We start from the raw sequence: 16891 nt of genomic DNA on the forward strand, positions 1-16891 counted from the left end.
CTCTCAGAATCTCCCCCATTCTACAAAATATTTCCTCTTTGATAGAACTCCAGAAACTATTCAAGACCCACCCAAATGGGTGGAGACATGCCTCTACCTAATAATCCAGCTTAACAACCACCCTTGATTAAATCACATCTCCAGGGAGATGATCTAATTACAGTTTCAAATATACAGTACTGAATAGGGATTAGAAGAAATGGCTGCCTTTACAAAATGGGATTAGGATGAAAACAAGGCTTTTCTAGGGTACATACATCATTTCAAACCAGCACAGTACTGAAATAACCATAAAGAATCACACCATTACTTCCTTGATAATAACTGATTTCAATCAACATTTGTTAAATAGAATATTCCTAGAGCTTGCTGAAAACTTTTTTTACTGTGCAACCGGGGCAAAAAGAAAGATGTGGTTTCTTTTTTGACAGCCTGAGGGAACTGTCAGCCTGATTTAAAAAAAAAAAAAAGGAGAGGAAAAACAGTGAATATAAACTAATAGTTTCACAATAATGTAATAAATGCTGCACACTAAAATAGGAAACTAACAATCTGCTGGACCTCAGGGCTACTAAAGGAGGCAGAACCCTGAGTGAGAATTTCCAATAAAGGAAAGTGTCTAGAAAAGGACAGAGCTAGGAAAGAGCACGGAATGATTCAGAGTTCAGGGTCCTGAATAAAAAGGTAACAGGTTATTAAATCATGAAAAGTCCATTTGCGTGTAGAGGAAACCCATGAAGTGACAGGCACCTATAATCCCCAGGTTATCCTTCTTCCTTGAAGATCTGTCATCACTGCCTCTTCCCAATATAATCCTATGACAATTTTTGGATTTCAAGGTCAATATGGGCGATTTTTCCCATACCCTGTCCTCCTGGATCCTTGATTTACTCTGCACCACTGATTTCATTCACCCCCTTACCTCGTCATGCATTCCCTTTATCACATACTCGACCATTATCAGTAACTCTACATTCTTCCCTAGTTTCAAGTTTTAGCTTCCAACTCTCTGACCACTTTCTTCTATCTTCCAACTTGCTTCCTCTAGAGTGCACAACTCCAGTAACCCTTTGACTATGTGAGACCTGCAACGAATGTGTTGATCCTGCCACATTTACACAACCTTATTTTTCACCTCCTGCCCTAACCCAGCTTAGAATCCATGTCCGTTAGCATAATCGTTCCGTATCATATATCTCCAACTCCACTGCTCCACTCTCCTGGGTACTTGCCCAGCGAAACTTCAACATGGGTTGAATCACCATCTAATCTGCATCTGTATCCCAGAGGCTGAAAGCGACTAAGAGAAAAATACACAATCATCTGAAAACTAATCTCATTTTAAATTCATCACCACTAACCTCAAGGTGCCCCTGAGCCATCCTACTACCTTCCCCTATCTGCTCACTCTCCCACTCTTCAAGATGATACTTTTATACCTTTTCATTCTTGAAATTTCCAGTTTCTCTCTGCCGCTCTCCTTGCAGGTGGGCCACAGGTGACCCTGCTACCCATTCCCATTCATGAGCTCGTACCACCACCTCTGCACCAACCTGCCTCTATCTCTACCCATAAACCTTGCCTACCCTCCTATTCCTACAAATGAACTGTCCATGCTTCTCTGCAGGGATCTCTTCTCCCCACTTAGGCATCTGGTTTCATTCCCTCCTTCCTACTCAGGCTCCAACAACTTTGCCCTTCTACCTACCTGTTTGGCTTTTCTCTCGACACTGGAGCATTTCCATCAACCAACAAACATGCTGCTAGTTTTCCCCATCTCCTATCCCCTCAACGTATTGACTTGTTTTCCTGCTCCTCTCTACAGCAAAATTCCTTAAAAGAATTGTCTATACACTATCTGCTCCCATTTTCTCTTAAACCCACTCCAGTCAAACTTCTGTCCAAACCACTCCACTGAAAGTTTATGTCAACATCTCCAGTGACCGCCATCCATGCCCTGCCATCAGCCAGCACTCAGGCCTCAGCTCACTCGGTGCACGAGCAGCAGCACCAAGCACTCTTCCCTTCTCCAAACACTCTTCCCATTTGGCTTCCAGATGCCAGAGCTTCTTGAATCTCATCCTCCTCAAACTCCCTCATCAGGGGCTCCTTTTCCATCTCCTTTGCTGGTTCTTCCTCATCCCCATAACTTCTCACTCAAGGGCCCAGGCCATGGACTTCTGTCTGCTCTCTCCCTCAGCGATTTCATTCAGTCTCAACGCTTTCCACGTCCTCTCTAAGCTAATGACTAACAAACGTGCACCCGTCACAAAGCGCCAGCAAACCCTGACCCGTCATCCAACTCGCTATCCCCCACCTCCAAAAGATGTCACAGGCGTCTGTGCAGAAAAGGGCTCACACAGCACACCTGAAATGCTCACAAAGACCCGCGTGTGAGGGGCCTGAGCATGACGGCCCTGGCTGGCGCTGGGGAACTTGCTGGCTCGCCGTGCCAACACCGCGTCAACAACTGGTCCCTGCCGAACACCTGCTTTCCTTCTGAGAGTCTGAGACTTTTTTAAAGAGAAATTCTGTTACATACATACTGGACTGAGAAAAAATTTTAATAGTCTGACAGTCCCCAATATCAGGGAACTCGTTTACACTGACGGAGGAGTAAGCTGGCATACCACTTTGAAAAACATTTGGCAACATGTTCTGTAAAGCTGAGGATGCACATAGCGTATAACAAAAAAATTCCATTTCCAGGTTCCTGCTCTGGAGAAACTCCCTACACAGATACAAGGAAATGTTGTCCACTAATGGTCATGGGAGACTTTTTAAGCAAAAATAAAAAACAACTAAAAATCCATGAGAAAGAAAGAAATCACGGTATATTCAGAGGACTACTATACGGCAGTGAAAATAAAGAGCTATGTGGCAACATGAATGCATCTTAAAAACATCATCTTAAATGAAAAAAGCAAGCTGACGAATATATAACTTATGCTATCATATTCAGAGCTTAAAAATATGCTTGGAAATAAAACACGAAATTCAGGATAGGGAAGACTTTGGGCTGGACAGACGAGGGTGTGAAATGTAAAAAGTACACAGAAAACTTCAACTGCACTGTGCATGTTTGTTCTTACTTTTAACACATGTAAAGAGTCTTTCCTTATCTTATATATATATATAAGAAAAGCCTTAGGAAGAAAAATTCTGAGAGCAAGATTATGTAACCAAGAAATCAGCATTTAAGGAATGATTTGAATTACTGAATCATTATATATATATATATTCCTTTTTGCTTCCTCCTATACTGGAGTACAAAGAAGGAAATTCCTGAAATCTCTAAATTGGAAGCCAGCAGCCTAGATCTCTGATAATAACTGTATAGTCCTTATCTTCTGCCCTGTGATCGTAAAAACCTTGTGACTAACTTTCAATTGTACCCAGTTATCCAGTTTTTCAACTTTAGAGTCTTGTATTCACTAAAGACAGCTCCCAGCATTTGTTAATGAAGGGTCTTGAGTCAGCCCAGAACTAATTCACCCCAAATCGAAAGTTATCTTGATACCAAGACTGGGTCTAATCAAAGTGGGCCCGCCTGACATGCGCAGTAGCTCAGACTTTAACCTACAAGTCACCTAGACTCCATTCCACTGTTTTGCTACACACATTCTGTGACTAAGCCTGTAATCGATCTGCGCATGCTCAATAATCAGATCCTCTATAATTACATCATCTGGGGTCACTGGGCTCGTGATCCTGAACCCTGCCCATTTTTTCTCTAATAAAACTACCAGAATTACTCCAGATCGGGGAGACAGATTTGGGGCCGCTAGGCCATCTGCTCTCTACTACACACCTAGAAATAAACTCTTTCTCTCTGAAACTCTGGTGTCTCAGGAATTGATTACTGAGTGCACTGGGCAAAAGAACCCATGCCCTTTGTCCGGTAACAATTATGGCTGCTTTTTAAAGATATTTTTATATTTTAAAAAGTTTTATTGTCATTAATAATGAATTATTTTCAGTATAATTCAAAAAATCATTTTTCTGTCATTAAGGCTTTCCTTTCACAGTCTTCAAATTGGATATGATGTTCCAAATAGTTCTACAACATTCGCCTTATTAGCAGCCAAAATAAAGATATATTTTCAAACAGTTTATAATAATGAATTATTACTAAGGAAATAAAATGATCATTTCAGGTGCCAAGTTTTGGACCCGCTGCAAAACAAAGAAGGACCAGGCATCACTATACTTACTAAAACCCATGTCTCCCATCCTTATCTAATGTCCATAAAAAGAATAACCTGCATAAAGAAGAGCTGGCATGTTAGATCTAATATACATCATTTTAGGTTTGCCACTAGGGGGCACCAAGCAGCGCAGAAAAAATTTTCAAGTTCAAAATACATATCAAAACAAGTGGAAATTAATGCAAAGCGTTAATAGGGAAAACTGTGTGTGTGTGAGGAGTATATAGGAATTCTGTACCATCTGCTTGAGTTTTCTGTAAATCTGCAATTTCTCTTAAAAAAATAAAAAAGAAGCCAAGTGGAAAAGGGAGAAATAAATTTTCCTGAATTGTAAATGAAATATGTAGAGCTATGCAAATCAAATGCTTAAAATTACCATGATAATGAACTCTCCTCTCATATCCAAATTTCCTCTCTGATAGCGTCTTTCCTTTAACCTCAAATATTTAAAAAGAAAACAAAAACCAAACTTCTCATATATTCTCACTTCCCTTTTTTTTTTTTGCCTCTTCTACTTAAATATGGCTTCTACTCTGATCATTTTGCCATAGCTGTTTTCACTATGGAAACCAATGGCCTTGTAACAGCCAAATCTGAAGGTCAGTTTTCAATTCTTAAATTACTGGCATTTGAAACTGGTTATCAATCCCTTGCTCCTGAAACATCATTTTTGGATCCTCTGAGACCACCACATTAGAACTCTTTTGTACTGAATTTACCAGTTCAAACGTGCCATACATATTCAAAACTATGTGTCAGGTGTTAATCCAACAAGAGCGAGGGGTTTAAGGAAGCTTGTAGTCCAGAGGGAAAGACAAAGTGCAAACAATGACAAAACAGTGGCCGAGCTACTAAAGGACTGAAGATCTGACGCAGGAAGGAAGACATCTGGGAAAACCCAAGCAATCTGGGACTGCTCACTACATGTGTTTCCACAGGCTCTTTGGAATGTTGTAGATGACAAAAATGTTGAAATTAAGATTTAATAATGTTCAGAAAAAAGGAGTAGAATACAGCTCCCAAGCTCCTTATCTCCTAGCCCAACACAGGGCCTGCAAAGCTGTTCCACATGTCGCACCCAGGCACAGGCCTGTTAGGGGCAGCCTCCACAATGGGTTTCAAGGTGTCAGACACTCGCTGCTTCTAAGCCCTCATTTAACATCTTCTCCTGCAATCTGACTGTCATTTTCTGTCATTATTGAGACAACAATCAAGTTCCAATCACCAGTTCAGTAGTCACAGCACCTCCAACTGGTTAATTAACACCTAAAATTGCTCTCCAACTGGGAAACCCTCTCTTTCCTTAGTTTCCACAGCACTTTCTCCTAACTAGCTCTTTGCCCTCTCGGACTTTCCTCTCTCTAATCTCTTCTTCCTAGGGCTACCCCTTCTCTTCGTGCCACACATTCTCCCCGGAGAATTTCTCTCCCTGGAGAATTTCACCAATTCTATTCAAGTAACTACCATATATCCAATTATGCTGTATTAATCTGTGTTGAACTACCCTCTCTCCCAAATGTCAGTCCTGTATTTCTAGGATCACTCTATCTGCCTGGGTCACAATAGATGAAGGAGCAATGTTCTCTTTAGCCCCTTTCTGGAAGGGAGAGTCTGAGTAAATGACCCTATACCCAGACTAGATCACATCCTTGCTGGGTGTGGTCGATGGTAAGGGGCCAGCCGCGGGTCCCCAAGATGCAAAGGCCCACTTGCCTTCGAGGCAGGAGAAGACGGAGGCGCACGAGTCACACAACACAGATTTAGAGTTCCTAAAATGAACCAAAGTTCCTTAAAACACCAAGTTACTTATACGTAATAGTTACTTCAGCATGTCTTCACTTGTACATCATACAAGGACGGGAGACCTGAAAACCTGTCCCTGTTAATTCAACAAAGAGTAAGAAAATTTTTAAGAAGTTTTTATGCCTAAGACTGCTGCTACTAAACTCTTCAATTGGTTGGAGTGGTGAGTGTGTGCGGGCAGGGAGGAGCAGAAAGCAGAAATCAGGTGGATTTTCTTTTAATCTATGTTATATGCGGAACTGACTGAACTGCTGAGGTGGATATTTTAAGATGTTATATTTTATAAAAGATGGAATCTGATGTTTCTTAACAACGAATTTAATAATGATTCATTCAATACTGTGTTTTTCTCCTTGTATTTTTGGAGTCTTTAAAGAAACAGAACTATTTCAGAACGGAAAGCATTGTTTTCATGTTTATTAAAACCAAATATCACCCAAAGACTGAGGAGTTAAGTTTTGAGTAACAAATAAATTCCAATGATTCTAGAACGTGTTTTGGATACACCAAAAGGGTTAAAGCTCAGTAAGATGCCAGATGAAACCTGCAGGAACCAATCCATTGCCCCAGTTAATAATTACACAATTTCTCAATCTGCAATAGCCACTCAGTCAGAAAGACCAACAGAACCATCATCCTTTATCTTTAGTGTGGTCAGAGTCTGAGGAATGGGTCAAAGATTTATATAGGAGATGGACCGTATCAGCAGGTTTTGTCTTTGTCAAACACTGCAAATAAAAATGCTTCTTACAAAATATGTGTGGTTAAAAGAAAGTGCTTTCTCCATCTTATTACCAGCCATAAAAACTCACTGTTATAATGCCTTTCTATGCTCATTTCTACCAGAAGCACTAAGTCATCATAACGTTATTCAGTAGTATAAAATGATAAAATGAAAAGGCTGCATGCTATTGTAATTAAAAGCATGGGTTTTAGAATAAGAGAGATGTGGGTTTAAACCCCTACTTTGCAACTCACCAAAAATGTAAACGTGAGATTGTTGAAGTCGGGTAATGGCTATATGGGGTGTAATATACTGTTCTATTTTCTCTATATAATTGAACACATCTATAATTTAAAAACGGAATGTTTTTATCTATTGAGTGAGAATTCAGTTTCTGTTAAATGAGAGACTCAGTCCATTTCTGCCTTATGGTGGTACCCATGTCATGAGGTTGGCACGTGGCAATTACTCAATAAAGGTCAGCTTTTTAGAGTTTAAACCTAGGAAACTCTATACACACATTTGGGGACACAAACAAAAACCAACCCATTGTGTTCCTTACCTGTTTTTGCTTTTATGTGCATTTTCACAAGTGGTAAAATATAGCTATTGTAACCATAAAATTGAAATAATTTTGTATTCTACTTCAATCCACATATGCCTACCTTTTAATGTCAATTTGTAATCTTAATCATTTCTTAATTTATTTTTCTTAATCATTTTCAATGCTAGCATTGTATTTAATGATGAATCCAATTTAGTTCCTCATTATTCTCTAATTCATTACTTTGTTTCTAATTTGTCACTATTAGAGATTTTGCTATGATAACTGTTTGGTGTGTTTATCATTATTTTTCAATTACTTTCTCATGCTAAACTCTCAGGTGGTTAATTATTGAATTAAAGATGTGCGCTTTTATGGCTGTTAATACTTATTACTATGCTGTTTGCAAAAGAACTAGACAGTTGAGAATGCCACAAACAACGGCTGAGGTCTCCAGTGTTACCACAACTTTGGTGGCATCAAGTATCTTAAAAAGAAATTTCTCTAGAAAGTGTATAAAAACGCTTTGCTGTTATTTTATATTTCCTTAAATTATTTGCAAAATTGAAAAAAACAGTGAATTTTTAATTACATTTGGATTAATATCCTTAATATGTGAGGAGTAAGCAAACACACACACAAAGTGTGTGGTTTATAGAGCATTAGAAATACACATGGTTAAAAACACTCATCCTCATAATAAAATGAAAGAAAATATTTTCTACTTATCAAACCAGCAAAGAGTCATTAAAAAGGTACAAGGGTGCTAGGAAACGGCTTATACCAGTGGGATATTAAACTAATAAAACATTGCTGGAAGGAAATCTGGCAAAGTGTGTGAAAAGTATCCTTTTGGACCCACAATTAGGTTTCTAGGAATCTGACTTAAGGGAAACGACATCACATACATTCTGAAAGATCCAGCTACAAGCACGTCCACAGCAGCCCTGTTTAAAGTGTCAGAAAGGGGAGGAAATGTGCAGCACTAGGGTTCGGTTAGGTAAATTACAGCCCATCCATACAAAGGCAAACTACACAGCCTTTTAGAATCACGCAATGTCATACAAAATTTGTTTCTGAATACAGCGATAGGTAAAACAAGGAGACTGCAGAAAATCAGTTATGGAAAGGTACCACTTCATAAAAATAAAATTATTTAGTTTGCCTCTACTTACTCTAAGGTGAGAAACGATTTCTTCTCTTATGTAATACAAATTATATATATATATATTGTTCTCCATAGTGACTGAATTAAGTGGTAGTAAAGAAAAATAGTTCCTTTACTCTTTAACCTCATTTAATCAGTCCAACTTGTTACCTTAATTCCTTTGTCCTATGAAGTAACACTGAATAGCAAAAACCCCTGTACTATGTGCATTCATGCTGAACTCTTTACCCTTCAGTGAAGTGACTAGATGTTAATTATCTGAATTTACTATTTAAAATGATGAGCCATTTCCAATTTTTTTGTGACGCAGGAAAGGCCGTAAGATATATTGCTTGTCCTTCAAGAACAAATACAGCTAAGTTAAAGATAGTACTCTTGCATCTGAAGTAACTGCTATTAAACCCTCGGGCAGGCAAATGCTTCTTTGCTCTTTTTTCATAAGCTTTAACTTCCTTTGTGACTGTAGCTGGTATTCCTTGAGATAGCTGTAATCACGTCCTTATCCCCACCCTTGAGAGGGTGCCCTAAGGTTAGTGCCGAGCAGGTCAGGTTGAGCCTCCCACTCCTCCTTGCAATAAAGTGGGGACGTCTCCCTCCCACCTCTCTTTCGAGGGCAATCACCTTCTCCCAGTGAAGTCCAAGCATTTAAACAGGACGTGAATCTGCACCGAGCCACTTTTCTGACTTAGAATAGGGTGACTGCACATTTTCATTTGCCAAGAACAGATTCCTCTTTCACTTTCAAAAGGGTCAAGATGTGGAGTGGAGTTCATTATACAGTCACCCTACTTAAGAATCGAATAAAAACGTTAACAAATCTTCTATGAATGAAGTGTGTGTGTGTTCCCCCATACATTTATCACAAACATATCAGTTTAGTTTCCCTGGTTGCTCAAGCAAGAACCACGCGATGGGTTCTGAAACAAGGGGAATGTATTCATTCACAGTGTTGAAGCTAAGAGAAAACCCAAATCCAGGCATCACCAAGGCCACGCTTTCTTCCCAAAGACTGAGTGCCAGGGCTGGCTGCCGGCGATCCCGGGTCCCAGCCTCCTCCAGCACTCAGCAGTGCACGCTGAGGCCTCGCCCTGCTCTTCCAGGTTCAGCTGAATTTCAGCTTCTTCCTCCTGTGGCTTTCTCTCTCCTCTGAGAGAGACTTGACTCTGCTGATAAAGGACTCCAGTAACAGGATTAAGACCCATCCTGAGTGAGGTGGGCTGCACCTTAACTCAAGTAAACTCATCGAAAGGGCCTACCTACAATGGACCACACCCACAAGAACGGACCAAGTTTAAGAACACGTTTTCCAGGGTACACAGAGCTCCAAACACCATACATACAATAGTTAGGAATAACCTAAGAACTAAAGGGAAATATTCTATTAATTTTTCTCTTATGCATTTGGGAATCTGAAAACAGACAAGAATTAATGGCAAGTAGGAAAGAGAATGAACCTCTGTTTGGCAGCAAAGGGAAATTCCTTCCGTGGGTCTGGCTGTCAGGGTCTAGGTAACGAAGCTGAGGGCAGTACGATAAAACTCTCTTGGATCCAAGAAAATCCCTAGAAAAGGTCTCAGATAGCCATATGCCACCTCGCTCAAGGCTTGCCTGTCCTGAGGAAGGCCTAAGAAAGGAGAAATCCTACAATACCACACTTGACGTTCCCACTGCGTGTCATAGCCAAGGTCTGAACTTCAACAGCAGTAATTATGATGGCACGTCATCACACGTGGGTCCCGGGGGCTACCTGCCACTCCCCTCCTCCTTCTCCAAAGTAAACAAACAAACATATACAAGAAGGAGAAGACATTTTGCTGCTTAAGTGCTGATATTTTTCGTTAAAAAGTTGCACCCATTTCAGCAAATGGTAACACCATTTTCCAGATCCTCAGGCAAAAAATAGTGGAGTCATCACTGATACCTTCATCTCATATTCTATTTCCAATTTATCATGAAATCCTTTCAGCCCTCCCTTTAAAGTTCATTCAAAATTTGACCACTTTTCTCCATCTCCACTCACTGCCCCCAGTCTAAGTCACCATCATGAAGACTGTCTGCCCAGCCATCCAGTGGTCGTCCTTCTAAACCTCTACACTGTCCCCACGGGCCCTGGGCGTGTCGTCTGCACAGCTGTGGGAGCGAATCCAAGCAAGACCCGCACCACTGAGTCCTACAAAACAGACTCAAAACACTGACTTATCTAGAGAGTTATGAGAACAACAAAACTCCAGTATAAAGGAGCTTCATTACTAAAGAATATCCAATTAGAAAGCTCAACATAAATTTAACAGGAATGACTAATGAACGGTTTTTTACATTTTTTATTTTAAATCCTTTATTTATTCAGCAAATAGCATACATTTTTATCCACTAAAAATCCATCATACACAGAAGCAGAAAATTTATTTACATTTCACAAACATTATACTGTTATTGGACAACCATTTATTTACAATAATATGCTAATTACTTATAAAAATAAATCAAGCATTGCTTCTATTTTTCAAGTGTCAAAGTCTCTGCCACAGAAAACAGAAAGCACGTTTTATAAACATCACATTAAACTACATCCAGTTTAATAACTGAATACTCTTTAATGATCATGCTTTACAAATTTTCAAACTACTTCTACACAATGTAATTTCACAATAATGATGTATGCATATAATCCATATACACACATTTTTATACAGGAATGTTTCTCATTAAATATACATATAGAGAACTTAACAAAGACAGTACTGTGGTCCAAGAGTCACCCCACAGGACAACATATGCTACTAAACAGAAACAGGCGTAGATGTGGAAGCATTATCTAACATTCAAATTAGTACACAAGTTATCAAAGATGATGACATTTTAATGAAGGAAACTCAGTTTAATGAGTTTCCTAAAAAACCCACAGTTAACACCAGTATTCAATGATGAAAGACTGAAATCTTTTCCACCAAAATGAGGAACAAGATAAGGATGCCCACTTTTACCACTGTTATTCAACATTGTAATGGAAATGCTAGCCAGAGTAGTCAGGCAATAGAAAGAAATAAAAGGGGTCCAAATTGGTAAGGAAGCCATAAAACTTTCCCTATTCACAAATGATATCCAATATATAGAAAACTTCAAGGAATCTGTAAGAAGCTACTAGAACTAATAAACAAATTGAGCAAAGTGGCAGGGTACACAATCAACATCAATCAGTGGTGTTTCTTTATACCAGTAAAGAACAATCCAAAAAGGGCATTAAGGAAACAATTCCATTTACAATAGCAATTAAGAGTATATGATATCAAGGAATAAACTGAACCAAGTATGTAATGGGCATGTACATGGAAAACCACAAAACACTGCTGAAAGTAATTAAATAACTAAAAGGAAAAAATATTCCATGTTTGTGGATGGAAGACTAAGTATTATTAAGACATCAATACCACCTGAAGTGATTTACAGACTTAATACAATTCCAGTCAAAATTCCAAAAACCTTCTTCACAAAAATGGAAAAGCCAAACATCAAACTCATACAGAAAGTCAAGGATACCCAAACAGCTAAAATCTTCTTGAAAAAGAACAAAGTTGGAGGACTCTCACCTGCTGATTTCAAAGCTACAGTAAACAAAACAGTATGGTACTGGCAAAAGGATAGCTATGTACAACAATGAAATAGGACTGCGAATGCAGAAATAAACCCTTACATCTATGGCCAAATGATTTGTTTTTTAAAGATGCCAATCTTTTTTTCTTATTTTTATTTTAATAACATGTATACAACTTAAAATTGTCCCCTTTAACCACATTTAAGTATATAATTCAGTGGTATTAATTAAATTCACATTGTTGTGCTACCATACCATCATCCACTGCCACAACTTTTCCATCATCCCCAACAGAAATTCTGTACCAATAAGTTTTAACTCCCCATAACCTAGCCATCCCCAACCCCTGGTAACCTGTATTCTAGTGTCTGACTCCATGAATTTGCATATTCTAATTATTTCATCAGTGATATCATACAGTATTTGTCCTTTTAACTCTGGCTTATTTCACTCAACATGATGTCTTCAAGGTTCATTCACATTGCTGCATGTAGGAGAACTTCATTCCTTTACACGGCTGCATAATATTTCATTCTATGTATATCCCAAATTTTGTTTATACATTTTTATCTGTTAATGGGACAATCCAGTTGCTTCCATCTTTTGGCAAGCCTGAACAATGCTTCTATGAACATCGGTGTGCAAATATCTGTTCATATACTCTGCTTTCATTCTTCTGAGTAAATATCCAGAAGTGAAATTGCCAGGTCATATGGTAATTTTACACTTAACTTTCTGAGTAACCATATGGCCAAATGATTTTTGACAAGGATGTCAAATTTATTCAACGGGTAATAAACAGTCTCTCCTAACAAATGGTACTGGGGAAACTAGATCCACATGTAAAAGAATGAAAGTGGACCCCTACCTCACATAATATAAAAAAATTAACTCAAAATGGATCAAAGACCAAAATAGAAGAAAACTATTTTAAAAATACCTAGAGAGAGAAGATTGCGGCTTAGTAAGACGCGCGGGTCTTAGTTCCTCCTCCAGAACAGCTACTAGGGGAGTAGAAACGATACAGAACAGCTCCCGGAGCCACGACAGAGATCAAGAAAACAGCGTACCCCATTCTGGAACGGCTGACTGGCTGGGAGAACCAGCTCCGGTGAGAACGCCGAGGGGCGCGGGCTTCCCCAGGCCGGGGTGGCAAGCGGCTGGAGTCCCTCCCTTCCTCCTTCCCGGGCCAGCTGGGAGAATTGGACAGGCGGTCCCCTCAAGCCACGGCAGCTGGCGCCCTGCCCCCCCACGTGCGGCCCCCTGGACCGGCTGGGAGAGTTGGATCGGAGATCCCCAGGCCGCGGAGAATGGTGACCGGGGTCCCTTCCAAACACGTGGCTTCCCAGTCCAGCTGGGAACGGTGCACTCTCCCGGGCCGTGGCGGCTGGCGATCCCGCCACGCTTGGCGCCCCGGGCTGGCTAGGAGATTCAGACGGGCGCTGTCCCGGGCTGCGGCGGCCGGCGACCCTCCCTGTGATCGGATCCCCGGGCCGGCTGGCACTCTTCCAAGCCGCTTCGGCTGGCGAACCTCCCCCACGGCGAGAGTTTTCCAAAGTTAAAGGACCCACAGCACCTTTTACTGGTGGGACCTGAAGACAAACGAGTGCCACGAGTGCCACCTACTGGGCAGGATAAGAAATACAGAACCCAGAGATTTCACAGAAAGATCCTTCAACCTGTTGGGTCCAACACCCAGGGAAATCTGACTAAATGCCCAGACGCCAGCAGAAGATAACGGATCACGCTCAGAACATTGAAAATATGGCCCAGTCAAAGGAACAAACCAATAGTTCAAATGAGATACAGGAGCTGAGACAACTAACGCTGAATATACGAACAGAAATGGAAAACCTCTTCAAAAACGAAATCGATAAATTGAGGGAGGACATGAAGAAGACATGGGCTGATCAAAAAGAAGAAATAGAAAAACTGAAAAAACAAATCACAGAGCTTATGGAAGTGAAGGATAAAGTAGAAAAGATGGAAAAAACAATGGATACCTACAATGATAGATTTAAAGAGACAGAAGATAGAATTAGTGATTTGGAGGATGGAACATCTGAATTCCAAAAAGAAACAGAAGCTATCCAGAAAAGAATGGAAAAATTTGAACAGGGTATCAGGGAACTCAAGGACAATGTGAACCGCACAAATATACGTGTTGTGGGTGTCCCAGAAGGAGAAGAGAAGGGAAAAGGAGGAGAAAAACTAATGGAAGAAATTATCACTGAAAATTTCCCAACTCTTATGAAAGACCTAAAATTACAGATCCAAGAAGTGCAGCGCACCCCAAAGAGATTAGACCCAAACAGGCGTTCTCCAAGACACTTACTAGTTAGAATGTCAGAGGTCAAAGAGAAAGAGAGGATCTTGAAAGCAGCGAGAGAGAAGCAATCCATCACATACAAGGGAAACCCAATAAGACTATGTGTGGATTTCTCAGCAGAAACCATGGAAGCTAGAAGACAGTGGGATGATATATTTAAATTACTAAAAGAGAAAAACTGCCAACCAAGACTCTTATATCCAGCAAAATTGTCCTTCAAAAATGAGAGAGAAATTAAAACATTCTCAGACAAAAAGTCACTGAGAGAATTTATGACCAAGAGACCAGCTCTGCAAGAAATACTAAAGGAAGCACTAGAGTCAGATACGAAAAGACAGAAGAGAGAGGTATGGAGAAGACTGTAGAAAGAAGGAAAGTCAGATATGATATATATAATACAAAAGGCAAAATGGTAGAGGAAAATATTATCCAAACAGTAATAACACTAAATGTTAATGGACTGAATTCCCCAATCAAAAGACATAGACTAAGCGGCCGGAAGCTGCTGTGCGGTTGGCGGCAGCGGGGATGGAGAGGCTGGGGGTGGAGCCCGAGGAGGAAGGAGGCCGAGACGAGGAGGAGGACGCGGTCCTGAGCATGGACGCCGGGGAGACAGGCAGTCCCCTGGGAGCGCCGGGGCCTCAGGAGCCTAACGGCCCGCCTCGGTTACATCATCAAGTGGTGTCAATAGGAAGTTCCTCATCCAGAGTCATAGTACACATGGATTTGGATTGCTTTTATGCCCAAGTAGCAATGATCTCAAATCCAGAACTAAAGGGCAAGCCTTTAGGAGTTCAGCAGAAATATTTGGTGGTTACCTGCAACTATGAAGCCAGGAAACTTGGAATTAAGAAGCTTATGAGTGTCAGAAAAGTGTCCACAGCTGGTATTAGTCAATGGAGAAGATTTGACCCGTTACAGAGAGATGTCATATAAGGTTACAGAGTTATTGGAAGAATTTAGCCCAGTTGTTGAGAGACTTGGATTTGATGAAAATTTTGTCGATCTAAGTGAAATGGTTAAGAAGAGACTACAACAGCTTCAAAGTGATGAACATTCTCTAGTCACTGCGTCAGGTCACGTATATAATAATCAGTCTATAAACCTACATGATATTTTGCACATCAGACTACTTATTGGATCTCAGATTGCAGCAGAGATGCGGGAAGCCATATATAATCAGCTGGGTCTTACTGGCTGTGCTGGAGTGGCTTCTAACAAACTATTGGCAAAATTAGTTTCTGTCATCTTTAAACCAAACCAACAAACAGTTTTATTACCTGAAAGTTGTCAATATCTCATTCATGGTTTGAACCACATAAAGGAAATGCCTGGTATTGGCTATAAAACAGCCAAACGCCTTGAAGCACTGGGTATCAGTAGTGTTCATGATCTCCAAACCTTTCCTTCCAAAATATTAGAAAAGGAATTAGGAATTTCAGTTGCTCAGCGTATCCAGAAGCTCAGTTTGGGGGAGGATGACACTCCTGTGATACCCTCAGGACCACCTCAGTCCTTTAGTGAAGAAGATTCATTTAAAAAGTGTTCATCAGAAGTTGAAGCTAAAAAAAAGATCGAAGAGCTACTTGTTAGTCTTTTGAACAGAGTATGTCAAGATGGAAGGAAGCCACATACTTTAAGATTAATAATCCGTAGGTATTCATCTGAGAAGCACTGTAGTCGTGAGAGCCGTCAGTGCCCTATTCCATCCCATGTAATTCAGAAGTTAGGGTCAGAGAACCCTGACAAATAGCTGCATATTGAAGAACTGAGTGATGTACACGGCATTGGCTCAATATATTAAGGCATTATTTCAACCCTGAACTGCAGACTCCAAGACTGAGCAACTGCATACTTGTCCTCCATCCTTAATGGTAATATGGAACTTTACCCTGACAAGTAAAAATCTTTGAGAATCCAATGGGAAAATTTTACCTATTGGATGTGAGTTGAAAAGGTAAAAGACTGATGACTGGGTAATAAATCTTTTTGTAAGTCATGCATTCATTGTTTTTGCTTTCAACAAAATGGAAGGACTTAACTGATTTGTCAGCTGAAAGACTGTTAAAAAATATTTTTGATAATAGGTTACTATGTAATTTTTTCTATATAACTCAGAATAAGTTCAGGAACCAATAACACTGCTAGAACTAAACAGCTCCTATTTATTTGAACAAAGTTTCTCAGGGCCCAGATCTATAAAAATGAAAGGTACAATTGGACTTGATATTGAATGCTGTCTCATTTTATTAGTAAGTACTATCTGTTCACAGTTAAATGAAATAGAAATAGTGTAAAGGATAGAAGCATGGACTCTGGAACCAGGCTGCTTCAGTCTGAAGTGAAGGTTTGCTATTACTTGTGTGTAACCTTGAGTTACTTAATCTCTCTGGACTCCTGTTTTCTTTCCTGTAAAATGGGGCTAGTAGTCCTACCTACCTCTTAGGATTACTGAGACAATAATCAAATTAGTCAATGAGTTAATATATGTAAATTGTTTATAACAGTGATGGGCACATAGTA

The 16891-nt window shown here is 40.0% G+C and overlaps 1 protein-coding gene and 1 pseudogene across 5 annotated transcripts in view; one reads left to right on the plus strand and one right to left on the minus strand.

The window, feature by feature from the left end:
* SHLD2 (shieldin complex subunit 2) overlaps positions 1-16891 on the minus strand; it is a 111402-nt gene that overhangs the window by 38968 nt on the left and 55543 nt on the right. The gene's annotated exons all lie outside the window — the stretch shown is intronic.
* Positions 15028-16353, plus strand: LOC143653005 (DNA polymerase iota pseudogene; annotated as a pseudogene).

Source organism: Tamandua tetradactyla, chromosome 13 (genome assembly GCF_023851605.1).
Source record: "Tamandua tetradactyla isolate mTamTet1 chromosome 13, mTamTet1.pri, whole genome shotgun sequence".
NCBI lineage: Eukaryota > Metazoa > Chordata > Mammalia > Pilosa > Myrmecophagidae > Tamandua > Tamandua tetradactyla.